The following is a 27,333-nucleotide window of genomic DNA, read 5'->3' as shown; positions in this document are numbered from 1 at the left end:
GATAATCTCTTCCTTTTGATCAGGGCATTTAGACCTTTCACATTTAATGTAATTATTGATATCATTGGATTTATACCTGCCATTTTGCTATTGGTTTTCTATGTTTCTTATATTTTTGGCCCTCTGCTCCTCTTTTTTTTTTTTTTTTTTTTACTTTTTTAATGTTTATTTATTTTTTGAGAGAGCATAAGTGGGGGAGGGGCAGAGAGAGTGGGGGACAGAGGATCCAAAGCAGGCTCTGCACTAACAGCACAGAGCCCATCGCAGGGCTCAAACTCACGAACCACAGATCATGACCCGAGCTGAAGTTGGACACTCAACATACTGAGCCACCTCTGCTACCTTCTTTACTGTTAATACCTTTAGTGTTAAAAAATACTTTCAGTGTATCATTTAAATTTCTCCGATGATTTTTATTCTAATACTATTTTATACTAGTGACTATTTTAAAGATTACAATGTACATTTTAATTTACCACAATAGAATTCATAGGTCAATATGAGTCAATCTGGTAAGATGTAGAAACTTCAATAAACACATTCTTTTTCTCCTCATTTGTATTATGATTGTCATATATACTGCATCTAGATATGCTAGAAAACGAACCATACTGTGTTCTGCTTATGGCTTTATATAACCACAAGAGTAACTTCAGGCTACAAGAGACACAGGCCCTCTGGCTGCCTACCTTATCACTCCCACCACGCTTAGCATAGTCGTTGCCCACTATTCATAATCAAATGACACCCCTTCAACCTTGACAATAAAGCTGAATGTTTTCTTGGCCTGCCCGACTGCCAAATTCTGCAGGCAGATGGAGCTGGGCCCCTGTGTGGGGTGGAATGAGTACAGCCCTAGGCAAGGAATTACAGACTCTCACTGTTCTTGCTTGAAGTTCAGCACTGTGTCAAGCATGAAGGATCTGCTGATTGTTGCATGCTTTTGGCTCAGTTCCAGAAGTAGTTGCTTCTATCAGTTTTGTCCAGCTTCATAGTTGCCTTTGGAGAGAGGGTCTGCTGATCACCCTCACATACCTGTGTAGGTGACTTCTGTAACCCCAACTAAACTCTAAGCTCTAGGAGGCAGCTCCACATTTTTTTCGTTACTTACGTACTCATTAAATAAGGAGAATTGCTTTTCCTTTTTGTATGTTGTCTTGAGATGGAAAGGACTTAAACACATTCTCGCAGCCCTGGAGATGTTACTGCTTGGATATGTGATAGGGAAAATCACAAAATAAGCATTGCCAGCACTGTTCTCTTCTGAAAGACAAATGCCTGACAAGCTTCACTGACTAAGGTTGGACAAGGCCCGGGCAAAAAGAGTCCTATATACCAATCTGGTGTTCCAGAATTCGCTCCCTTCAAAAGACAGGAAAAGAAAAGATAAATCCCCATAAAATGGAATTTGGTTATTTTTTTATGGGAACTTCTGTACAGGAGGAAACATAGAAATATTTTTCTAAAGTATGTTGAAGAAAACTTTTCTAAGGCAATATTTAAGAAATGAGACTATAATTATGTTTCTGTCATGTTTTATATTGAGATATGTCTGAGGCTTGGGAATGGGTTAGAGGGCCTTTTAAAAGTCCCTCCTAAGTATCTTCAAATCTTGATTTATGGATCCCTCTACCACATCTATATCCGTAGTGGTATCTTCTGAGTTAAAGCACAGAAGATTTATCAGTTTTCAACACACAAGAACCTCACACATTTATCTCTCCAGTGTCATGACAGTGGACTTTCACAAGGCCTAAAAGCTTGGCACAGACTTGAAATTGTGCTTTTATTTTTATACCTTTCCTATATTGAAAGACAAATAGTAGAGAGAAAAGTGAACTCTGTAAGAGAGGGAACACAGCTGATACCCAGAGTGGGCCACCCAGAATGCACCAGGATTAATGACAATTTGGCCTGACAGCATCCTGACCACAAGAGATGAAGTCACCCTAGAAAGTGTTTTGTAGAAGAAAATAAAATCAACAGAACGAGAAAGAGGAGAAAAAGCATGAAGTCTGAAATATACATTGCCCAAGTATTTTTCCCCATTAATTTTGGAAGCCCATGAGTGTTTCCAGGGAAATTTAATCTGCATGTTTCTGAGCCATTTACACTTAACTCACCACCATGTTGTTTTGTAAGAGCCATTTGTCGTCCAAGAAGCCTTCTGAACCTTGTTCATAAAGATTTTTATTAAAGTGATTGTTTTCTTTTTCCTTAAAATGAAATCATGCATTTCCAGATGGAAAGGAACATTGAAGTGAACCCTACATTTAAAACTTGTGAGGCACAAGACAGATCCGGTTTTGATCAAAGTGTATCCCCATACAGATTTCTAACCCAAGGTGTTTGGTTTTGGTAGCATCACAGTAAAGGGTTTAGTTGAAAAGACACAGGCTTATTACTCCTTGGGAGAGCCAAAGTGAACCCTCTTGCGTTTTTGTTTGTTTGTTTGTTTTTTTTTAAGCAAGGCTTTTAAGGAACTCAACCAATCTACCAATCAACTCCTCTTTAGAATCCGTCCTGGATAAAGCTTGAACTTGAGTGTGTGAGGTGAGACACTGGAAATACTAGAAATAGTTCACGATCTGAAGGACTTTGTAGTCGAAGGGACTAAGCTGTTAAATGAGAGCAAAACTATCTCCGACCTCAAAGGATCACCACGAGGATTAAATGAGATAATTGTGTAAGGTGCTTAGCATAACTGGAGCATAGTAGTGAGACCTCAATATAGTTTAGCTAAGAAACAACTATTATAATTTATCTTTATGAATGTTTACCTTGACAAACAGACTCTAAGACAAGCATCCCAAAACATTCATTAAGATAAAAAAGATCACTCTCCATAAATGCTCATTCATGTATTTGCTCATCTGCCAACTCCAAATAATCCTTGTGAGAATGGATGACTTGTGGGGCTCACGATATTTTTGCACTGTATTTTGAAGCCATTATTGAAGGTCTAGCTAGAAAACTACCATGAGAAAAGCCATTTTTGTATCAGGAGAATCAGGTTGAATCTGGCTCATAAATTGACTGATGTATAATATATGTTGAAGGATTATATGAATTTAGGGCTATTTATACCAGTTAATCTTTAATGCCAATAAAGAGTATTTGAGGAGCTCTTTGTTAAATCAACTTCAGGATACTGATGTATTGTATGCTTCTTAGCATATCTGCGATGGATAAGTTTAAGTATCCACTTGGCTGGAGAATGACTTAAATGATGTAATCAAACTCTAATCTAGGTGTTGCTGTGAAAGTATTGTGTAGATGTGGTTAACATCTACAATCAGTTGACTTTATTTTTTTAAATAATTTTTTTTTCAACGTTTATTTATTTTGGGGACAGAGAGAGACAGAGCATGAACGGGGGAGGGGCAGAGAGAGAGGGAGACACAGAATCAGAAACAGGCTCCAGGCTCTGAGCCATCAGCCCAGAGCCCGACGCAGGGCTCGAACTCACGGACCGCGAGATCGTGACCTGGCTGAAGTCGGACGCTTAACCGACTGCGCCACCCAGGCGCCCCTACAATCAGTTGACTTTAGATAAAAAATATTACCTTCAAAACTGTGGGGTAAGTCTCAGTCAAGAGCAAAGAACACAAACTGAGGTTTCCTGGAGATGAAATTCTGCTTTAAGACATAAGCATTAACTCTTGCCCCAGTTCCCAGCCTTTTGACTTGCCCTATGGATTTCAGACTTGCCAGCCCCCACGTTCTGATACCATACCCATCCATCTTTAAACATGCTGATGACTACTCTATCAGAGTCAAGGCATAACCCAGAAAGTAATGGGCTGTTTTGCCTAGTAATTTCTGAAGCAACCTACATCGTTTTCCTTTTTCATCTGGACAAAGTTACGTTGTCTTTGCTGCCCATCTGTCACCCTTGTTGACTCAAGGGCATAGAGATGTGCCTACCCTAACTGTTGCACCATATGACCGGGCAGCACGTGATACAACATTTATTCAGTCAACAAATGTTTTTGACTGCCTGCTCTGTGCCAGGTACTCATCCAGGCATGGTGGAATGAAGCTGTAAAAAAAGGCAAAAAAAAAAAAAAAAAAAAATCCTTCCCTCCATGAAGCTTACATTCTCATAGTCATGGCAGAAGATAATGAATAAACAAAGAAGTAAAATGTATTATAGATATGATGGTGGTAAGTCCTTTGATGAAAAACAAGTCAGGAGAGGAGATAAGAGATGCTAGAGGGAGGTGTAATTTTAAATAGGTTGGCCAATGGAGTCTTCCTAAAACATATAGCCTTTGAGCAAAACCAATGCATCAATTGTGCATTGAATATTGCTAAATATTCTAATTAAAAATGACAGAAAATCCTGATTCAAAATGGCTGAAACAATGAGGAAAACTATTTTTCACATAACAAAACTAAGAAAAGCTAGCATTTATTGAGGGCCCACTATGGGCCAGATGCTCTTGCAAGCACTCTACATATATTAATTCACTTAAGGCCCCCAATAGCTTTATAAGCCAAGTACGTTTTTATCCTTGTTACACAGATAGAGAGACCGAGGCTCAGAGAGAGTAAGAGTTTTCCAAAGGTTTCATAGACCAGCAAATGGCATAGCTCCGCAAGTTTGTCCCTAGCCAAGTTTCTTCCCTGGCTTAGACCCCAGCACACCAGAGGGAGGCAGGTGCCTGGTAGAAGGTATCAGGGCTCTGTCTCCAACCTTTGGTGTCTCTCCTAGCTCAGACCTCCTCTCTGTGTTGCCTCATCCTTAGCTGTAGTGACACGGCTGAGCATGTCTGTGGGCCACACCAAAGACAAGGAAGAGAAGGCCAGTCTTTCCTGGGTCCCTCCTGGGCAAGAGGCAGTCTTTCCCAGGAGGCACCAGTACACTCCCTTTCACAGAGCACAAGCTCACCATGATCAACTGTTCTGAAACCAACCACTACTAAGGCAAATGGGATTAGCCAGGTTTAGGTCAAACTAATTCTTTTCAGGGTAGGAAGGGACACTGAGAGTTCAAACACAAAGGCCGCTCTAGTGAGGTCATGAGGACTGTACCTCCATCAGCTGAGGCCCAGAAAGGGAAGAGTGAATATCAAGTCTTTCATAGCTGGAGTGCATGACTCCATCGTACTGCCCACCTTGGAGAAACTGAATGTTTGATCTATGTATCCTGTTAGTGGATCTCAGACACGAATCCAGGGGTAGACAGAGAATGTGGTTTTTCAGAAAAGGCCCCAACTCTGTTTGGGGGCACCTCCTGCAAATTCTGTTTTGAATCCTCAAGATTTCGATGCTGACCCGTTTTATAGTATCCTCTTCTAACTGACGTCACCAGAAGTGTTGATACCTACCAAGAAGGCTGTTTTGGTTTTTTGTTTACCTCATGGTCCCAAGTAGTTAAATTTCTGATCAGATCTTTTCCAAAGCTTTGAGTCTAACTAAATCAAGAGATGTTTGTCTGTATGCTAAAAGGGAGAGCAGAGAAAGGCCTTGGGCCCATCTCTGAAGCCAGACTCGAGTGCAAAAGCAGTCAGCATATAACTGGAAATTATTTTGAAATTTATCTAGAGATAATGCATGATGATTTCAACAATAACTGATGTTAGAGACGGTGCATGATAATGTTTATCTGTTCCAGTAGAAAGCCAACCAGTTAAAATGCCTAATCACCCACCCAATTTCATTTGATAGCAAACACTGTTAGGGAGATTTTTCATTATCAAACATGCTTGGGTTTTAGCCCTGTGCAGCACTTGCCTCCAATCAAACTTACTATCTCCCTTTCTCAGTTTGGCATGGGAGTATGAGTATTACAAATATCTATATTGTCCCAGCACCCTATAATGGTATTACAATGACAATTTTATTAGGCCCATAAAAATTTTGCAACTTCCCTGCAGCACACTGTAATTTCACCAACAGTTGTAAAAGGTCTTAAATTATATTTGTGCAAAATTGAGATGAATGGGTTTGAGCATTAATGCATTTCTCATTGTGTAATAGGGACTTTTTCTTCCCTCTGTCTTTGCCAAGTACAGAGAAAATGCTATCCCACTCAACTATTTGTCAACTCCCCTTAGAAACATTTAATACTAATAAAATTTATGGATTCAGTTTCCAAAGGATACTGCCAGCAGACTTCACGATTACTACATCAGTACTTAAATACAGCCATTGTTCACCTTATAAAAATCTATATGCAGCCTGACAGGTATAAAATGTAGCTTTGTATGCTGAGTCAGCATCAGAGAGTTTTTTGGTTGAAGCAGAGTTCATGAAATAAAAGTAAATGTGTTCTCAAGTCAGTGAGGAAAGATTGATCTGAAAACATTCCCCCAATAAATATGAAACTGACAGACTATGATACTTATGCCCCTTCTCAACAGAAAAAAAAATCATAATAAAGTATGATTCCATTGACTCCATAGGTAGGAAATAGGTTCCTTAATTTTAAAGGTTTTATGTATGCTCACGCATAAATGTAAGTATGAGCACGTGAATTACAAATTTTAAGTAAAGTGCTGCTACCTTTCAGATAGGAAGATTGTGCTGACAGGCCCTTTGGTTTGCATTTCTAGAAGCTGTAACGGCTTTGCATCTATGCCTACCCTCATGCATGCTGTCCTTCGCGGGGCCTGACTCTTCAAGCCACAACTAATTGTCCCCTCCCAAACCCTCCACATGTATCACTTTCTAATTTGTACCATAGTTATTCATGGACAAGCTTTCTCATTCCTACAGAATATGATCTCCTTATTTTATGCATCTTTTATCTTTAGCCGAGCCACGCTGACTTGCAGATAATGGGTGTTTATCGTGTACTTGCTGAATTAACAAATGGAAAAAAAACGAATGAATGAGGTGTCTACCGTACAAGCTCTGCAATCTGTAACCCATAAACTAACCAGTTCATGAAAGTAAGGAATTTACAACTGTGAGGTCGCCATATATGTGTGTATATATGTGTGTGTGTGTGTGTGTGTGTGTGTGTGTGTGTGTGTGTGTATCAGTGTGTGTTAAGCTAAGGGGTGAGGACACAGAGGAGGAGAAGACAGTGGGCCCTTAGCAAGTGTGTGTACCCCTGGAGATACATGCTTTCCAAGGCACCACTGGCATGGATAATGCTAAGAGCATTTAGTTTCTCATCCTCAACTTCCATATCTGTTCTTTTAAAAAGGCGTCTGCTTGAGGAAATGTCTGGAGTTGAGATTTCCTGTCAGTTCTCCCTTCCGCTGGTTGACAAAAGACAGACGTACTTCTGACACTGAACTTTATGATCCTGTGTTGTTCTGAGGTGTAGACCCCCCACCCCTTGCCTATCAAACAGACCATTAGAAATACTGGCATCTGTGGAGGCTTCTGTGTCCATCAAAGGCACCATAAACCAGTGAGAGGGCCTCTTGTATTTCCCTATCTTAAGCATACATTTATAAAAGCAAAATGTGGCATTGGCCACAAGGTATTATCAACCCATTTGAGATGTTCTGAATTTAGATATGTTTTAGAGTGGAAAAGCAAGGGGGATAGTTTTGTTTAGTGACCTTATCTTTTCCATTTCCCCACTCTTTTCAAAAAATGCATTGTTCCTATAATAAATATGATATAAATATAAGTGTAAATGTATTCATAAATATAAGTCACATAAATATAAATCAGCTGTGCCCTTTTATACCCAGATGCAAACTCATAACAAGCCTCCATGCCTTACTTAGACATCTTAAAATAAGAATTCACGAGTGAATTCATGAGTGTCAAAAGTAAGTGAAAAGTAACTGAAAGTAAGTGAAAAGTAAGTGAATAAACATGTTTATCGGAATTGAAGTATGAAGTTAGGCTTTTCTCAGTTAATCTGATTTGGAGATTTGGGGTTATGTGGAAGATGGTTCTCACAAACTAATGAAACCACACACGCAGCTCCAAGGTCTTGATAAAAGTACATTTAAATTTGTGATGGGATAAAGTAATCTTACACAAAAATATTATATGGGATAAAAAAGGTATATTTGAGTTCACATTATGTTCATTCCTTCAACATCTTCTAAATATATTAGATTAAACAGGTCCCTCAAAGTGAAAGAGTACAGGTATAATTAATCATCTTTTTTGAATGGGGATGCGCTTCAAAAAAAACTGAGAGATTGGAAAAAGACCTAATTGAATTGCCATCTGATGAGTTATCAAAAATACTTTTTGATGACAGATCTCTTATGTGACTTTTAGCACTTAATTCAAAAGGAATTCATCCCCATCTAATTTATTGTGCGAACAAGACATCTCATGCTAGTCTATTAAAATGAAAAATAGAAGTAGAATTGATTCCAAACTTCATTTCAATCTGGCAATAAAGAGAACAATTGAAAATTAAATATTTCCTATCATTAGAAAAGGCACTGCCTATAAAATTTTGTATGACTGTATGAATAATAATTATGAATTGTCATATTATAAATAATTATAAAATTATGACAGAATCATGGGGTTTTTTTTTGACTGGTTAAGCACAAATAATGACTGTGCTAATTGAATGAAGATGATTCAATCCAGTAGAAATTGTTGGGGCGCCTGGGTGGCGCAGTCGGTGAAGCGTCCGACTTCAGCCAGGTCACGATCTCGCGGTCCGTGAGTTTGAGCCCCGCGTCGGGCTCTGGGCTGATGGCTCAGAGCCTGGAGCCTGTTTCCGATTCTGTGTCTCCCTCTCTCTCTGCCCCTCCCCCGTTCATGCTCTGTCTCTCTCTGTCCCAAAAATAAAATAAACGTTGAGAAAAAAAAAAAAAAAGAAATTGTTTCCAACATGGGTCCTTAGGGTCACAGGCAATTTAAATTAAAAATTAAAATTAAACATTTAATTGTATAATGTTGCCAAGAAGAATCATAGGGTGCTCCACAAATGACTTCCAACCATGAAACTATTATTTAACTAGGATAAAATTCTGTGAGGGAAGTAGAACTGAAGATATAAGTTCAAGGGAAAAACAAGGAACAATGTAGAGATTCCAACTGTTATAACAGGGATTATTTATGTATTTTTAAGTAGATGATGGTAGAATCACATTGCTACTTTATGTAAAACCCCACTGGACATATTTGAAAGAGTGATGTAATCTCTTGTATTAACTGTCAATACTGGCAACATACAAGAACTTTCCTTAGCCTCAAAAAGTTAAAAATAGAACTACCCTATGACCCAGCAATTATACTACTAGGTATTTACCCAAAGGATACAAAAATATAGATTCAAAGAGGTTCATGCACCTTGATGTTTATAGCAGCACTATCAACAATAGCCAAATTATGGAAAGAGCCCAAATGTCCATCGACTGATGAATTGCTAAAGAAGGTGTGGTGTGTATATATATATATGTATATATGTATATATATATATATATTGGTATATATATATTGGTATATATATATTGGTATATATATATTGGTATATATATATATATATATATATATATATATATATATATAGGAACATTACCCAGCCATCAAAAGGAATGAAATCTTGCCATTTGCAATGACATGGACAGAGCTACAGTGTATTATGCTAAGTGAAATAAGTCAGTCCAAGAAAGACAAATACCATATGATTTCACTCATATGTGGAATTTAAGAAACAAAACAGATGAATATATGACAGTGGGAAAAAAAAGAGGGAAACCAACCATAAGAGACTCTTTATGATACAGAACAAACTGAGGACTGATGGAGGGGTGCTGGGTAGGGGTGAGCTAGATGGGTGATGGGCACTAAGGAGGCCACTTGTTATGATGAGCACTGGGTGTTGTATGTAAGTGATGAATCACTAAATTCTACTCCTGAAACCAATACTGCACTGTATGTTAACTAACTAGAATTTAAATAAACATTTGAAAGAAAAAAAAAAGACATTTCCTTAGTATTGTTTAACTTATGCAAAATTTTAAGTGCCAGTATAAAAATAAGCAAAGAGGCATTTATTTCAATATTCTTTTTTAAAATGTAAGTTAAAAAGCTTGAAGTCCACTAATTTCAAGCCAGTCCCTATGCTCGGAAAATATCCCATCTAGTGGGAGAGCAAAAACACATAGACAAAAATCAGTTGACAATAAATAACACTCGGCAATCTAGCTTTCATTTCTTTTTTCTCCTGGGGGCTGAAAGTGCAAATCAGACAATGATGTCTGGTCAATCCATTCAAGAACACTTCCCCCAGCCGTCTCTGGGCTGGTCTTTATGCCAGATGCTGGGGATATAAAAGTTAACAAGACTAGGATGTTACCCTAATAGAGCTTCACAGGCTGATGGATGAACTTTCAAGCATAAAACATACAGACCAGGAAACAGCCTAAGAATTTCAGCCATTTAGGGGCTCGTGGGTAGCTCAGTCAGTTATGTCTCCAACTCTTGATTTCTTACGGTTTGTGAGTTTGAGCCCCACGTAGGGCTTTGGGCTGACAGTGCGGAGCCTGCTTGGGATTCTCTCTCCCTTTCTCTTTGTGTCTCCCCCACTTGCTCTCCCTCTCTCAAAACAAACAAATCAATCAAAACTAAAAAAAAAAAAAAAAAAAAAAAAGAATTTCAGCCATCTAAATGGACTTAAAAAAATAAGCAAAGAGGCATTTATTTCAATATTCTTTTTTAAAATGTAAGTTAAAAAGTTTGAAGTCCACTAATTTCAAGCCAGTCCCTATGCTCGGAAAATATCCCATCTAGTGGGAGAGCAAAAACACATAGACAAAAATCAGTGGACAATAAATAACACTCGGCAATCTAGCTTTCACTTCTGATCTTTCTGGGCAATGTTGATCTTTGATGGGCAATGTTTCATCTCTTCAAAAGATGATAAAACTGGTTTCATGTGCCATGTTCATAGCAGCATTTATGCACAATTGCCAAAACTTGCTAACCACCCTAATGTTCACCAACGAGTGAATGCATTCCCAAAAGGTGATATATACATACAATGGAATATTATCCAGCCTTAAAAAGGAATGAAATTTGATACATGCTAAAGACGCACTAAGCCAGATACAAAAGATAAAAACTGTCTAATCTCACTTATACAAGGTACCTAGAGTAGTCAGACTCCTACAGACAGAGAGCAGAGTAGTGGTTCCCGGGGTCCCGGGGGCAGGGGTAGAGGAGGAATGGGGAGTTAATGCTCTGCGGGTAAAGAGTTTCAGTTGCGGAAGATGAGCAAATTCTGGGTGGCGATGAGGGTTGTACAACAGTCTGAATATACTTAATGCCACTGAACTGTATACTTAAATGGCTAAAATGGTACATTTTATGTTATGTATATTTTACCATAATATGAAAGGATAGTATAAATGAATTAGTCAGCTGTTTCATGACACATTTCTTTCAAAATACATGCACTAAGCACCCCTACATTCAGGCACTGTGCTGCTCGAACAAAAAGACCAAAAGATGACTCCCATCCTCGGGAGTCCCTTAATCTAGTCCTGTTTGAGTGTAAATCCAGATTCTGCAGCCAGGGAATATGAATTTTTTTTTTATTTTTTTTTTCAACGTTTATTTATTTTTGGGACAGAGAGAGACAGAGCATGAACGGGGGAGGGGCAGAGAGAGAGGAAGACACAGAATCGGAAACAGGCTCCAGGCTCTGAGCCATCAGCCCAGAGCCTGACGCGGGGCTTGAACTCCCGGACCGCGAGATCGTGACCTGGCTGAAGTTGGACGCTTAACCGACTGCGCCACCCAGGCGCCCCAAGGGATATGAATTTTTAATACGGGAGCAAACAGATGAATCATGGCCCTGAATTAAGTAAACTTGAGCTGGGCTTCTGCAGCCCGAGTATTCATTTCAAGCAAATTAACCAAAACACTAATAAATGCATACCTTTTGGTCAGATGTCTCTACCCACATGCACCATTTTTTTTAAGTAGAAATCAGTCTCACAGCTGGAATTTTCAAGAATAACACCGACTTCTAAGCCTCATGATACAACACAATAAGAAGTTGTCTTTCAAGTGGTCAATAATTGCGTTAAACCAACTTTCTTTAAAACTGTATGACGAATGTCCAGTCAAAAATAAAACATAAAAAATGTGCCCGTGTTTAACTCAAATCAAATGAACTGGAAAACTGCCAAGTCTTGCTTTGTTTTATGCTCTGTAGAGACAGGCTTAGTCCCTCAGTCCCTCATCTTTTCAACATTTGTGGAAAGTAGATCGCTCATGAGTATTATTCTCCCCACGTAGATGAGGGGGAAACAGTTCTGTTCTTTGGATAAAATGAAAATGTGGTAGTAAGAGACTCCCACCCAATTCCCTTCTTAAACAAAACAACAGCAACAACCAACGGGGGCATCAAATGTCACTGCAGGAAGCAACTTCAGAGATAATCAATTCTTTCAAATCCTAGATTGGGAAACAGAGGCTGAGGGAAAGTAATTAACATCTCTGAAGGACCAGAAAGGCAACAACACAGATGATTTTTTTTAAGTTTATTTATTTATATTTAGAGAGAGAGGGAGAGAGATCACTAGTCAGGGAGAGCGAGAGAGAGGGGGAGAGAGAGAGAGAGAGAGACAGAGAGAGACAGAGAGAGAATCCCAAGCAGGCTCCCCACTGTCGGCATAGAGCCCAATGTGGGGCTCCAACTCATGAACTGTGAGATTATGACCTGAGCCAAAATCGAGTCGGACACTTAACCGACTGAGCCACCCAGGCACCCCCAGCACAGATGATTTGTTTAACCAGTCTCCTGGTACCCGGTTCTGTGCTTTAATAACTTTATCGGCGTGAATCTAAGAGGTAGAAAGTGGAAAGCTCATCCCAACCATTCTATTACTTAGAATCACATAGAGCAAAGCATATAAGTAATGACTGGTTTCCGTTGGTGGTCGATTGTGTTTATGACGTTTAGCATCAACACCAAGTCTGTGCTCAGAGTCTGGCTTGGCTGCTCCCACACCTACCAATTGCTATGAACTTGGCGAGGAAGATCAAGGGTGACAGCAACTAGCTGACCATCCCAGCATTTCAGAGGTCTTTCCCAGAGCGACACTCTCTCCTGACAGGAGGACATTGATCATCTGTGTGTCCCAATTACTGGGGGAACAGGGTAGTCAGCCATACTAAGCCTGTGATGTAAAGGCGAAGAGGAGGAGAAAGACAGGACAGAAAGGGCTGCCCAACACCCCCACAAATGTGCACATACTAGAGAAAGCTAATTTCCAGAATACACTGGGGAGACGGGACGGGATGTAGAGATTTTCTACATGCCCTCCCAACCTAAATCCCACTTGCAAAATGGAGTGTTGTAAAAATAGACTTCAGGATAATGGGGGCCTTGTAGTTGGGGGAACAGGAAGGTAGAGCTGACCAAATTTAGAAATAATAAAGACTTTCACAGTGAGGTTTTTCTATGTTTTCTGATTATCAATGACTACTCTGATTTTTTTTTTCCTTCTCAATATTCTCTACAGTAAATCAGAAACCACATGACTCTTTTTTTCTCCTGCTATAATTTACAGAGAAGCAAGAAAAACAAATGACACTGACTCAGATTCCAAAGGACCCAATAGGATCAGATTTCCAGGCAATAGTTGTGAATAGCATTTATCCAGGCATATAATTTTGTTCAATATGTTACTGTGTGTGTGTGTGTGTGTGTGTGTGTGTGTGTGTGAGAGAGAGAGAGAGAGAGAGAGAGAGAGAGAGAGAGAGAGAACCAACAAACAGAGGATGGAAATAGGAGGCAAAGGGAATAATAACTTTAGTTATCTGAAGAGAGGTATTTTTTTATGCTATACCCAAATGCTATAAATCCCACTATGTTGACTCGGGGCTCAGGAAGGAGAAAAGGGCGGGAAAGCAAGAAAAGAAGGAAGACAGGAAGGGAGGGTGGGGGGGAGGAGGGAGAAAGAATAAAGAAAGAAGCTAAGAGAAAGAAAAGAAGGGAAAAGCCTCACACTTGAGTGAAAAACTACCACTTACTTCAGAGAAAAACAAAGCGGAGGCCACATGTTGGGGAGTAAATGCGTTTCCACATGTGAACGCCAATATATTATTGACTTACCCTGAGTCATAAATATGACAATTTGCCTCATTTCATAGTGAGGTCAGCTCAGCCCAAATAAGCAGCTATCCTCTGCTTACTTAATGTTCCTAAATATGAGCTTTCCCCAAAGCTCTCCGCGCATATAATATAACACCATGTGCATATGCAGTGGGGAGGAGGGATCGGGGAGGTGACAGAAAGCAAGCTGTGAACACAAAGATACTTTTAAGCTGAATACTTGTACATGATATATAGAACAGAAGATCGTCCATCATGGTTATTGAAACTGTGACCAGCGAAGCTATAAACCTGACACGAAAGAAGAGAAAATATGACTTGTTAGGTTGAAAAAGCACCAAAGAGGGAATTATAAAAGGGAAAATTTCATGACAAATTAGTTTGTATTTTTTGTTTTCATTTCTGACACATGGAAGGAAATGCTATATGTTTGCTTAAGGAAGTGCAAATTTCTCCACTTCATCCATTTAAAATCTTCACCCTTAGGCCTTTGTACTGAAGCATAAAGTTTGGAGACCTTAAATAGTCATAATGCTTCCCTGAAGAATTTGGCCTCAGAAACATATTGCAGTTCAGAAGGGCTAAAAAGGAAAACCGTTTTACAGCAATTCTGGTGGGGGCTGCTTAGGACGACTCACAAGGAGCATCAATCCCTTCTCGTGGTTTCTTTACCATATTTGATGAAATATTAGATTCAATTGGAACAAGAGGCTGAAGGAAGAAGGCCATAAACTTGGGAACAGTGCTGTAAAGCACAAGCGTGCTAACGTGAAAGAAGTTTCAGACTTGGGGGCGAGGGGAGGAATGCCCAGCGGCTTGCTCCTAGAACCGTCGTGGGTCATGCAGTGTGGGCTGGAAAGTCACAGACCCCGAGTGCCAGTCTGGTGCTTCGTACACATTCCCCTTCTGCAAACCACAATTGGGGGCTGATTGGTAACAAAGCCCCCGCTGTGGGGAGCATGTTAAAGGGGAGCAAATAAAAGAAGAAAGCTCAAATTCAAGAGAAAGTCCTGATAATCCCCTATGTTACAACGTTTTGCAGTCCCCGTGTCAGGGGTGGGGACGTGGCGGGGAGAAGTAGAACATACAGGTAAGACAAGATGGTAAGAAGGAAACTCTCCCAAAGGCAATAAAATTACGATAACACTGTATCGGTGGGAAAATGGCACAACCTTTCAGTTACCACTTCCGTTTAATTTTTATTTATTTATTTTTTTAATTTTTTTTTTCAACGTTTATTTATTTTTGGGACAGAGAGAGACAGAGCATGAACGGGGGAGGGGCAGAGAGAGAGGGAGACACAGAATCGGAAACAGGCTCCGGGCTCTGAGCCGTCAGCCCAGAGCCCGACGCGGGGCTCGAACTCGCGGACCCCGAGATCGTGACCTGGCTGAAGTCGGACGCTTAACCGACTGCGCCACCCAGGCACCCCTCCATTTAATTTTTAAAGATGTCAGTCTTCCTAAAGATCTGCCAGAAATGCATCGAATTCGAGAATCAGAATCAAAACCGTGACAAAACATCCTGACCTGCAAAATACTTCGAAAATTTAGCTGAGAGAATGCACAAGCAGCACTAGCTAGGAAAATTCTGAAATGGAAGATGAATGGGGAGAGGGGGATTACTTGCCCTAGCAGATACTAAAATTAATTATAAAATGACTATACCTAAACCAGCCTAATTTTAGGGCAGGAGTGGAACTGAGTATATAAACAGTACCAAGAATATATGGAAACTTAGTGCATACCACACATGGGGTTTCAAATCAGTGCAGAAAACAAAAAAGACAATGCATGCTTAAAATGATGTCAGAGCAATCTGCTAGCCACTTATAAAATAAACTGCTGCATCCCAGCTCATTCCTGATTCCGATATAAATTTGAAATGAAGCAAACATGTAAGTTTTTAAAAAAATGCAAACATAAAAGCACTAGGAAAATACGGCTGAATACTTTCTTACTTGTGTGATGGAGAAAACTGTTCCAAGCATGACAGAAAATTCAGAAACCGGAAAACATAACGTAACTTTGCTGCATAAAAATAAGATAAAATACTGTGCAAAAGAGAAAACACAAAGTTAAAATACCAACCACAGACTGAGAAATACACACGAAGGTGACGTTTTGTATATTTATATTAGAAAATTATGTTTGTAAAAATACATCAATGTGTTTAAGTTAATACGCCTAATATACAAAGAGCTCTCAGAAATCAATAAGGGACAATGCAAAAATGCAGGAAGAATGTGTAGAAGCAATTAGCAGAAGAAACACAAACAGTCACTATAATTTAAGAAAAATATTAAACCTCACTATTAATTAAACTCAAGGAAAATGGAGAGAGACATCGTTTTTTACCAATCTGATTAGCTATGATTTTTCACACAATTAAAATATCATTGAGAATCTACTAGTAAATGCTTCTTTGTACCACTTCTCATCACCTTTACGGCTACCAACAAGTCCAAAAACTAGCCCTTCCAGCCTCCTGCAATAACCTGGAGATTTCACCTTTGCCCTGCTATAGGCAATTCTTATAAGAAGCATCATTGGAAAACATAAATCACATAAATTTAGGGACGTGGATACTGCCTGTGGGGGGTTGAATTCTGGTGCCGCTTGAGCAATTCATCTAATTGTTCTGTGCTTCAGTTATGTCGTGTGTAAAATCGGGACGATAGCAATGGTATCTGATTCTTGCACTGAGTGGATTAAACGAGTTAATACATGGAACATTCTAGAACAACATCTTGCATAGAGCCAACGTTACCAAGTACTAGTGATGAGGGAGGGGCTGCCCACTGCTGCTGATGTTAATGGAAATGGTGCCACCCCCCTGCAGGTTATGTTCCCATGGCATCACATCAGACTCAGGATAAAAATACAAGATGCTCGTCACAGCCTAGGGGGCTTTACTTCATTTGGCCCCTACCTATCTACAATCCAACCTCTGGGCCTCCTTCATTCAGCTGCAGGCGCCCTACCCAACACCTTATACACCCTTCCGTCTTTGTCTCCTTGTATTTACTTTTTTCTCACCTACACAATTCTTTGCCCAGACATGGCTCATCACCTCAGACCTCTGCTCATTAGAGCAGCGATTTCCCTGACCACTCAATCTGAAATAGTCCCTGCCTCCACACCCCCACCATGATGAATATTCTTATACATGATAGATTAAAGCATAAATTAATCATACTTTCCAGGGAGCAATTTCACTACATGGGCTGTAACTTAAAATGAGCATTCCTCTTCATCCAGTGATCTCGCTCTTAGGCAAGTATACTAAGGAAGTACTCCAACAAGTATGTGAAGATTTATACATGTTTTTCATCAAAGCAAGGTATATAATAAAGAAAAATTAGAAATGATCTAAAATCTTGTTGATAGGTGCATCGATTATCAATTTGCTGTGAAAGCAAACCACCTCAAAAGTTGGGGATGTTGGGGCACCTGGGTGGCTCAGTAGCTAAGTGTCTGACTCTCCATTTCAGCTCAGATCATGATCTCATGATTCATGAGATCGAGCCCCATGTCAGGCTCTGTGTTGACAGCACGGAGACTGCTTGGGATCTCTCTCTGTCTCTCTGTCTCTCTGTGTCTCTGCCCCTTTCCTGCTTGCACGTGCACTCTGTCTCTCTCTCTCTCTTTCTCAAAATAAATGAATAAACATTAAGGAAAAAAAAGTTGGTGATGTCAATCATAACCATCTGTGAAGCTAGTGAGATATGGGCTGGCTATGGGGGCTGGGCTTAGCCAGCTGGTCCTTCTGGTCTGAGCTGACCTTACTCCTATGTCTGCAGTTAGCTGTCAGCTAGGCTTGTTCACGTGGCAATTTGACAGGATTCCTAGAGAACAAATAAAAGTATGCAAGGCCTCTTGAGACCTAGGGCCAGACCTTGCAAAATATCAGTTCTACTTTATTCTTTCAGCCAAAGCAAGCCACCAGGTGGGCCCAGATTCAAAAGATGGAACAATCGACCCTACCTCTTCATGGCAGAAGCAGCAAAATCACACAGCAAAGGAGCATGAGTATAGGGAGACATAGAAAATGGTGCCCGTTTTGCCAAAATAAGGAAATGGTTTCATTAATTATGGTAATTATTCCATTGGGCTTTTCTCCCTATTAAAACTGATGATGTTGAGCTCTATCAATTCATTTGGAAAGATGTCTATAGCATACTTACAAATGAAGTGTATTACAGAACTTCTGATTTACATGCTACATGCAAACACATTTATATCATAAAAGATATGGGAAAGGATGTTTTCCAAAGTGTTAACATTGCTTAGCTCTCAGTAACAGAATTTGTTCTTCCTTCCTTCCTTCCTTCCTTCCTTCCTTCCTTCCTTCCTTCCTTCCTTCCTTCCACCCTGGCATCTTTTCCTAGGGTAAGGTGAATAGACACTACACCTAATGCCTCATTCAACAGCAAGTTAGTCTAGACATTTTCTTATGTCAGCAGAAGAGCAAAAGCATTAGCAAAAACTTGCAGATGTAGTTCAATTCTATGCTTGCATCAAAACTACTGAAGCAAGTTGCATGGCCAAATTCAGAATCAAGGAGCGGGGGAATAGTCCCCCCTTCTTGATGGGAGGAACTGCAAAGCCCCACTACAAAGGGTATGGATGGGAGGAGGATGAAGGAATTGGGGTCATGAATGCAATCAATTATCACAGGGATAGAGTGGTGATCTAGCTGGGAGGAGAGGGCTAGAGGATTTTGAGGATTTTGTCCTGAAGCTGTGCTTGCACGGCAAATATATTGTCTTTGCTTAGAAAAGTTATTTATTTAGGAATTGATTGGAGATGAATGGGGAATTATGAGGGAAAGTATCCCCAACTACCACAGTTTGACATCCATGTCTGCTCAGTGTTACTATAAAAATAAATGAGATAAATTTTAAAGGGTTTTGAAAATCTTGATGCTATGCACAAGTGAGCACTCTATGTTGATTTCTAATTGCCAGTAAATGTCTTCTGGGCTTCCTTTCTTTTCCTTTGAGTATTCAGGCAATGCAAAAAATCATTTCAATAATCAAGTGAGCCAAAGATGTTGGGTAGATAAATCTGTTGCTACAAAAACAAAGACAACATCACATAGTGTCTACCAAAGCCAAACATAAATTACCTTGGGGAAATTCACAACATTAGTATCTATAATTGAAATTTGGCTAGATTATTATCATTATTCCTTCTAAGACTTGCATTTTATGTCTATCAAAAAGCTTGGTGATATTTAAAAGCCATAAATTGCATCAAACTATTGCTTTCATTAACATGAGTCTCTTCGCTTACAAGGATTCAAAAATGAGTCATTCTTCCTTGAAATGCCTCCAGTTGCTGTAGCAGCTGTAAACTGTAGGAGTTGATACTCCTTAATAGTGAGGTTAAAGAGTCACTGAGTCCCACCCTTTGGAAACTACTTTGGCTACAACTCTCATATGAAGTTCAAGGCCTTCATGATGAGGCCTAAAGCCTTTAATTAATCTATTTGCGTCTACAGCTCCTGTGGTCCCTGAGTACCCCACCACTGCATAGCAACAACCCCTTATATTTACTAGTCTCTTTCTCCGAGCAGCATTACGCATGTTTAGATGTTTTACCCAGAGTCCAGCTGTGGGGGGGGTGGGGGGGGTGGGAGGGAAACTTAGCAAAAATCTCACCAGGGAAGTTTCTGCTGCCTAATAGGAAATATAGAGATTCTTTACAAAGCCCTCCTAAGATGTAAAAAGTCTCTCCCTTTCCCCCAAAGAATCATCTAGCCATCGACTGCTTGTCTTTTCTGTTCATTTTCTGTCATTGATTAATTCAACAAATATTTACTGAGCACTTCCTCTGTACTAGACCTGGTGATAGGCACTGGCAGTAAAACCCATGCCATGGGTTGAAATAAAAGCCTAGGCAGACTTCTCAAACTAGTTCATCCATCTTATAACTCAACAAAATGCATCACATTCCCTCTTCCTGCCACACTTTTCCTTCAACTGTTGCAGAATATAATGCGTAAGGTGCTCCACTCTCCTATTCCTTGTATGAGTAGCCAAGGTGAGCTCTGGATGAGGCAATGGCAGAGGTATGCTGTGTCTCACATTTGTCCTTTGGATTTGCTTGTGTTTATTATAGTTGCCTTTTCAAGAAAGAAAGAAAGAAAGAAAGAAAGAAAGAAAGAAAGAAGAAGGAAGGAAGGAAGGGGAAAGGAAAGAAAGAAAGAAAGAGGGGAAGAAGGAAGGAAGGAAGGAAGGAAGGAAGGAAGGAGAAAGGAAAGGAAAGGAAAGGAAAGGAAAGGAAAGGAAAGGAAAGAAAGAAAGAAAGAAAGAAAGAAAGAAAGAAAGAAAGAGGGGAAGAAGGAAGGAAGGAAGGAAGGAAGGAAGGAAGGAAGGAAGGAAGGGAGAAAGAAAGAGAAAGAAAAGGGGAAAGAAGGTAAGGTAAATTGAACAGGCTAGACTTATTTGGTTTGAGATTATTTTAGACTAGCTAGCAAAGAATAAAAAGAGCTTCTCACATGGCCCAATATTTCAATTACAGTTTTGCCCTGGAGTTTTAGGGCTAAGTTCTAGCTAATAACGTAGCATTGCTTAATTTCCTTACTTGTCAATGTTCTAAGTTCATATTTTGCCTACAGACATTGTCTGAGATCTGGGGCAATTTGGGATGTTGTATAATTCCACCTATAAAAGGCTCTAATCTCACTGTCATCTCTAACACTACGAAAATAATCTCCTTGAACACACATACCCCCTTCATATGCCATCAGCACCTTTACCTAAAATGTCTTTATTCTACCCTTCACTACATTTGAATGAAAATGTAGCTGTACAATGTGAAACAGTAGTCTTTCCCCCCCATTTTCAAACATGTGATCCCATTTCCTTCTGGCTTCTGTTGATGTTTGTGAAAAGTCAGCTGCCAATCTAATTGTTCTACTTTGGTAGACAATCTTTCTTTTTTGTTGTAACTGCCTTAAAGATCTTCCCTGAAGTTTAACCACGACATTTGTGTGAGATTTGCTTTTGATTACCTTGTTTGGAAGATTGATGTCTTTTATTAGCTGGGAAACATCCTTGCCTTATCTTTTAGAACATTGCCTCTCCTGTACAATGTTGAAATTTTTCATCTCATCCTTTAAATCTCTTCATTTGTAAATATATATATATATTCTTTTTCTTTTCCAATTCCCATTTTTTTTTTATCTGTGTGCTGCCTCTGGGTAATTTCTTCACATCTGTCTTTTACTCATTCCTTCATCCGTCATATCTAATCTGCAGTATCATTAGCTACTATTTTTATGACTTTTTTAAAAATTTCTACAAGTTTTACTTGGTTCTTTATTAGAATCTATTTTGATAATTATTCATGTGTTTTTAATCCTTTCTCTTTAATGTCTTTCATCATCTAAGGCATATTTTCTTATCTCTTAAAGATAGTTTTGTTATTTTAGTGTCTCGGTGGCCTAATCCTTCTATGTTTCTTTACATGATTCTTGCTTATGGTGGATTGTGTTTTATAATTTTGGATTATGAGCTGATCTTCAACAGGTATTATTATGGAAATATTGTATAGCCTAGATTAAGAGCTTGTCCCTCCCAAGAGGTACTTTACTTCTGCTAGTCAATCTGGGTATATTATCTGACCATGTTGATGTCTGGCTATCCCTGGGCCACACTGGTGGTACAAACATTGAAGTATAATCCCACATGAGCACAAGTATCTGTTTTTTTTTAAAGGATACATTTTGGGATTTGTTGTGACTGTTGTGTGTGTTTATTCTCTTGTGAGCTTGCAAACCCAGGCCTTCCAACAACAGATGTTGGCGAGGATGCAGAGAGAGAGGATCTCTTTTGTACTGCTGGTGGGAATGCAAGCTGGTGTAGGCCACTCTGGAAAACAGGATGGAGGTTCCTCAAAAAATTAAAAATAGAACTACCCTACGACCCAGCAATTGTACTATTAGGTATTTATCCAAGAGATACAGGTGTGCTGTTTCAAAGGGACACATGCACCCCAATGTTTATAGCAGCACTATCAACAATAGCCAAAATATAGAAAGAGCCCAAATGTCCATCGATGGATGAATGGATAAAGAAGATGGGGTATATATACACAATGGAGTATTACTAGGCAATCAAAAATAATGAAATCTTGCCATTTGCAACTACGTGGATGGAACTAGAGGGTATTTTGCTGAGCAAAATTAGTCAGTCAGAGAAAGATAAATATTGTATGACTTCACTCATATGAGGACTTTAAGAGACAAAACAGATGAACATAAGGGAAAGGAAGCAAAATAATATAAAAACAGGGAGGGGGACAAAACATAAGAGACTCCTAAATATGGAGAACAAACAGAGAGTTACTGGAGGGGTTGTGGGAGGCGGGATGGGCTTGGGTAAGGGGCATTAAGGAATCTACTCCTGAAATCATTGTTGCACTACATGCTAACTAATTTGGATGTAAATTTAAAAAAATAAAATTAAAAACAACAATAAAACCCAGGCCTTCAGATCTTGAAGATCAAACTCCTCTCCACAGCCAAGGTAACTAGAGTGACAGTCCACATGTTTACTATTTCTTTGTTAATTGTTTCCTTTTTTTTTCCCACAAAATTTCCTTTCTTTCTTGAAAACTTGACTATACATTTAATATCATGACTATTATATTTTAATCTGTATTTCTAGATGTTTCCAGAAAAGACGTTTCATTCCAAAGTTTATCCAAAATATGTCCAGAAACTAAAGTTCTGCACCATTTTCCTGATGTGGTCAATTCAAACTATTACCCAAGGAGCCTGACATATGTCTGAATATTAACATAAAGCATTTACAAATGTGTATTAATGAGTGACTTTTTTATAGTTAGAGGCAATATTTGTGTTCAATCATGTGCCAGATAGGTGCTTACTACTACTTACTGACAAAATTAATTAATTAAAATGTTCTTACTTTTAAGTTTTTTGTCTATTATGGCAACCCTTTGTTTCTTTACACAAAGAATATCTTTTATCGCTATTGTTAATTTTAAACACGTTAATTTTAAACATGAGTGACTTCAAAGTAATGTTGGAGGGGTGCCTGGGTGACTCAGTCATTAAGCCTCCAAATCTTGATTTCAGCTCAGGTCATGTCTCATAGTTCGTGGGATTGAGCCCCACATTGGGATCTGTACTGACAGCATGAGGCATGCTTGGGATTCTCTCTTTCCCTCTCTCTCTGCCCCTCCCCATGCTCATCTCTCTCTCTCTCTCTCTCTCTCTCTCTCTCTCTCTCTCTCAAATAAATAAACACTAAAAAAATAAAATAATAAAGTAATGTGGTGAATTCTACAAAATATGAATGAAAATTCATTTTAGTAGTTTGCCTATAGTCACTCCTTCAAGAACAAAGACTTACTAACAAATTCCTGAGACGTACCTGGTTGCTGCAACAAAGACATTTGGAAACGAGGATCGTATTTCCAGTTTTTCACCTTAAAAATAAACCTTAAGGGGCGCCTGGGTGGCGCAGTCGGTTAAGCGTCCGACTTCAGCCAGGTCACGATCTCGCAGTCCGTGAGTTCGAGCCCCGCGTCAGGCTCTGGGCTGATGGCTCAGAGCCTGGAGCCTGTTTCTGATTCTGTGTCTCCCTCTCTCTCTGCCCCTCCCCCGTTCATGCTCTGTCTCTCTCTGTCCCCAAAAAAATAAATAAATGTTGAAAAAAAAATTAAAAAAATAAAATAAACCTTAAATACATCCTGAAGAGGGATTGATTTTCAAAGCCCACCATAAAACTTAGATTTAGAAATAAAGATTACTCATCTCTCCGGTAAAGTGAAGACACTAAAACAAGTTCTGTAGACTTGGTCCCTTATTGGCTGGAACCAAAAGGAAGCAATCAATAGTCAAATAAAATAAATATTTTTAAGGTTTTTTTCTTTTATATTTATTTTTGAAAGACAGAGAGAGACAGAGCACAAGGCAGGGGTGGGGAGGGAGGGCAGAGAAAAAGGGAGACACAGAATCCAAAGCAGGCTCCAGACTCTGAGCTGTCAGCACAGAGCCCAACGCGGGGCTCAAACTCACAAACCATGAGATCATGACCTGAGCTGAAATCGGACGCTTAACCAATGTAGCCACCAAGCTGCCCTTAAAGTAAATATTTTAACATCTATGTTGTCTTTACAAAATGTAGGCCCATAACTTAGTCACTAGGCAAGCTACTGTTTAATTATTTCCTTGCTCTACATATGTCTAAAAATAGGGCCCTATGCTTCGAGCAGGGTGGTAAGCAGAATGACTGATGTTTCTACTTCCTGGGGTTGTGGCCCGGCACTTAGTTCACTGCTTCCTTGCCAACAGGATGCAAAAGGGCATAAGTTTCCCGCCAAACACGGATGCCAGGGAAACAGGGATGCCTTGCAGGCAAATGCCATAGTCCAAGTAGGAAATTTCATTCCCTGAGGGAGTACAAAAAGAGCCAAACGAAAAAGCCCAGAGAATAGTGTGTACATATGCAATGTTCAGCTTGCTGAACAACGTTGAGATTCAAGTTGCCATCTATTAAGATAATTTAACAGAGATCATCTATCTCAACTTCATGTCCAAAGTCAAAAAGCATGACGTCCTACTGCGAACTTACCATCTGAGTGAAATTAAGCAGGTCTCTCATACTGGTTTTTTTAACCCATAAAATGGGAATAATAAAAATACCAATCCCATAGGATTGTTATTACAGGTTTAGCAAGATCATGTCAAACAATTAACAATGTCTGACATTAATAAATACTCAAATATTTGCCCTGAGTATTATACCAAGAAGCATTTGAATACTTACTAATTTTTTGTGCCAAATACTTGGGGGATGTAAGACAAATCAGATCTGCTAGGAGCTTAGATTCTAACAGAAGAGATGAGAAGGCATGAAATTGTAAACTCCATTAAGCAAGGACTGAATGTGTCTTATTCACATTATGTCCCAAGCGCCCAGAAGAGTTCCTGGGGTATAATAGGTAGCTAATAAATATTTGCTGTATGCAAAGATAACTAACTCTTTTACTTCATAGAGACTGAGATGAATGTTAAAGGGGAAGAGGAGAAATACAAGAGAAAATGTAGGTAAGAATCAGGACCTTGAAGGCCAAAGAAAGCAATTATACACAGTTTCTCATCTATCAAAGGGTGATAATTATTACACTTGCCCTCCTTCCCTCACACAGGTTACTGTAAAGTTCAAGTAAGTATACACGTACCTGACCTCAGCAGGGGGAGGAGGCAGGTAACCAAAGGACAATGAATCAACCTGCAGAAAATTAATGATAAGTGTTTACTTATGTTTACTATGTGCTAGAGACTAATACTGTTCTAAGCATTTCACCCATGTTAACTAATTTTACCTTTGCTACCACCTTGGGAGATAGGTATCATTATTCTCATCCTCATTTTTAAAACAGGAAACTGGGACACAGAGAAGTTCAATTACATGCCCAAGGTCACACAGCTGGGAAGTCACAGAAGAAGGATTTAGTCCCTGGCAGAGTAGCTCCCGAACCTGCACGATGAAAGCAAAAAGGTGCCTCGGCTCCCAGCTACCGCAGCCAGAGGCTGGGACCCTCCTCTGTCATTTTACTTATCAGAGGACACTCTTGTGGTTGCTCTGATGTTTTGTGTTTCTTTGGTTTTTCAAATCAAGCCCTTCTGAACTCCATGCTCCGCATCTGTCTCTCTCTCTCCTCCGGCAGCCTTCTTCAACGCTTTCTACCACAAGCTTAATTTCATTATCTTGGCCGCTTCCTGGGAGGAGGAGGAAGGGAAGAGTGGGCTATAAATACCCCTTCCTGAGTGCCCCCCGAAGTGGGACCACCTGCCGGCCTGGGTGAGGTGGACGAGCAGAGCCTGGCTGCAGAGAGAAGTTTGCGTCCCGTCTTTCAACAGAGGTTTTCAGGACCTCCTGCGGGGCTCGCTGCTGCGAACTGGGGGGAAAGTAAACAACGCGTAAGGAATGGTGGCATTGCAGGGTTTTATCATCTCCCTGCTTAATTATATCAGTGAGAACTCCAAAGCAAGTGGTGGGCAGATAAAGCATCCTGAGGAAGCCCGGCTCCAGGGTTTTCTGGGCCCCCAAACTACACAGCACTTTCTGAGGCCCTCACCCTCAGGCTTTTCTTAGGAACATCCCATTTTCTTTCCCCACATCTCTGGGTATTGGAAAGACACAGAACATGTGTTCTTACGACCAAGGCACGCGGGGGAACAGCACCAGTGGGGCGCAGCGTCCCGTTCCACGGGATGAACAGAAACACGTTCCGCAGGTGTGGAAGCCCGTCCACATGGTAAACGACAAGTTACCCAAGGTCAGAGAGTAAATCAGTGATTAAACTTGGTTTGCAGACGCCGTCCTCGGTGCTCTTGAACCCGCAGCTGCGTAAGGTGGGCGCAGCGATGGGCCAGCCAGCTCTTCTGAGGATCCACTGGCCCTGGACCGACCGTTCCGGAGGTCAGCTCTGGGGCAGAGCTGAGTTAGCAGAGGGCTGTTTCTGCTGTTGCCAAACAGCACGATTTCTCTCCCAACACCCGCACGAAATCACGGGTGCGCGGCACACGCACGCACAGACGACCGAAAGGAATTTTTATTTTCTCCCATCCCAATCCAGAGTCAGAAACAGCTGCCAAATGAGTCCCTCCGACAGCACCTCCTACACAATGAGACGCCGGAGCTGCAAACCGTGCTCTGCGGGCGTTTTAATTGTGAATCCAGATGCTCTATCCCTTCGGTTCTCGGCACTGACCTTTCACTTGAGAGTCCATTTGTCAGTCTGCTCCATGTGTCTGAAGAAATCATCAAAGCCGCCCCGCCGAGGAGCTCCCCATAGGTTTCGCTCGGTGTGGCTGCAACATAGCTACACAACAGGGGTGGGGTGGGGAGGCGGGAAGCGGGGGTGGGGAGACAGGGAGGGTTGGCAGCTCCCCTCCCCTTAGGACTGGCTGGGTGCATTCTGTTCCTCAGGGGAGACTGAATCACCAGGGGGTGGACCCTGAGTGTGTTCGGGGAGGGAAGGAGGAAGCAGAAGCAAGGAGCAGCCTTCTCCCCGCCATTCCCTTGCCCAACAAGACCCTCCAGTGAAATGAGAGCAAAGACCCTCTAGAGGCTTGTCCGCTTTGCAGTCTGAGTTTCAATTTTCTGCCAACACAGCCAAGGGCTCAAGTCTGGAGAGAGATGTTCTTTTGCACAGAGGGCCAGGGAGATAGGGATCATCAGAGACCACTAGAGAGGCAAAAGGGGCGGACCCTAAATGAGGGAATGCACATTGGAACTATTCTCTGTTTACTAGAAAGAACTAGACAGGGCCAGT

At 40.4% G+C, this 27,333-nt stretch overlaps 1 long non-coding RNA gene across 1 annotated transcript in view; it reads right to left on the bottom strand.

The window, feature by feature from the left end:
- The window catches only part of LOC121020906 (uncharacterized), a 35,305-nt gene extending 8,435 nt beyond the window's left edge, over nucleotides 1-26,870 (bottom strand). Inside the window, exons 1-2 of the long non-coding RNA XR_005786352.1 lie at nucleotides 26,770-26,870; nucleotides 25,234-25,283 (exon numbers count right to left, since the gene is read on the bottom strand). This is a non-coding gene — a long non-coding RNA (uncharacterized LOC121020906). The remainder of the gene's footprint in view (nucleotides 1-25,233; nucleotides 25,284-26,769) is intronic.
- Between the last annotated feature and the right edge of the window lie 463 nt (nucleotides 26,871-27,333).

Source organism: Herpailurus yagouaroundi, unplaced genomic scaffold (genome assembly GCF_014898765.1).
Source record: "Herpailurus yagouaroundi ecotype Mexico unplaced genomic scaffold, PumYag 253, whole genome shotgun sequence".
Classification (NCBI taxonomy): Eukaryota; Metazoa; Chordata; class Mammalia; order Carnivora; family Felidae; genus Herpailurus; species Herpailurus yagouaroundi.
The sequence above is the reverse complement of the archived record's forward strand: the minus strand, read 5'-3'. Positions and strand labels throughout refer to the sequence as shown.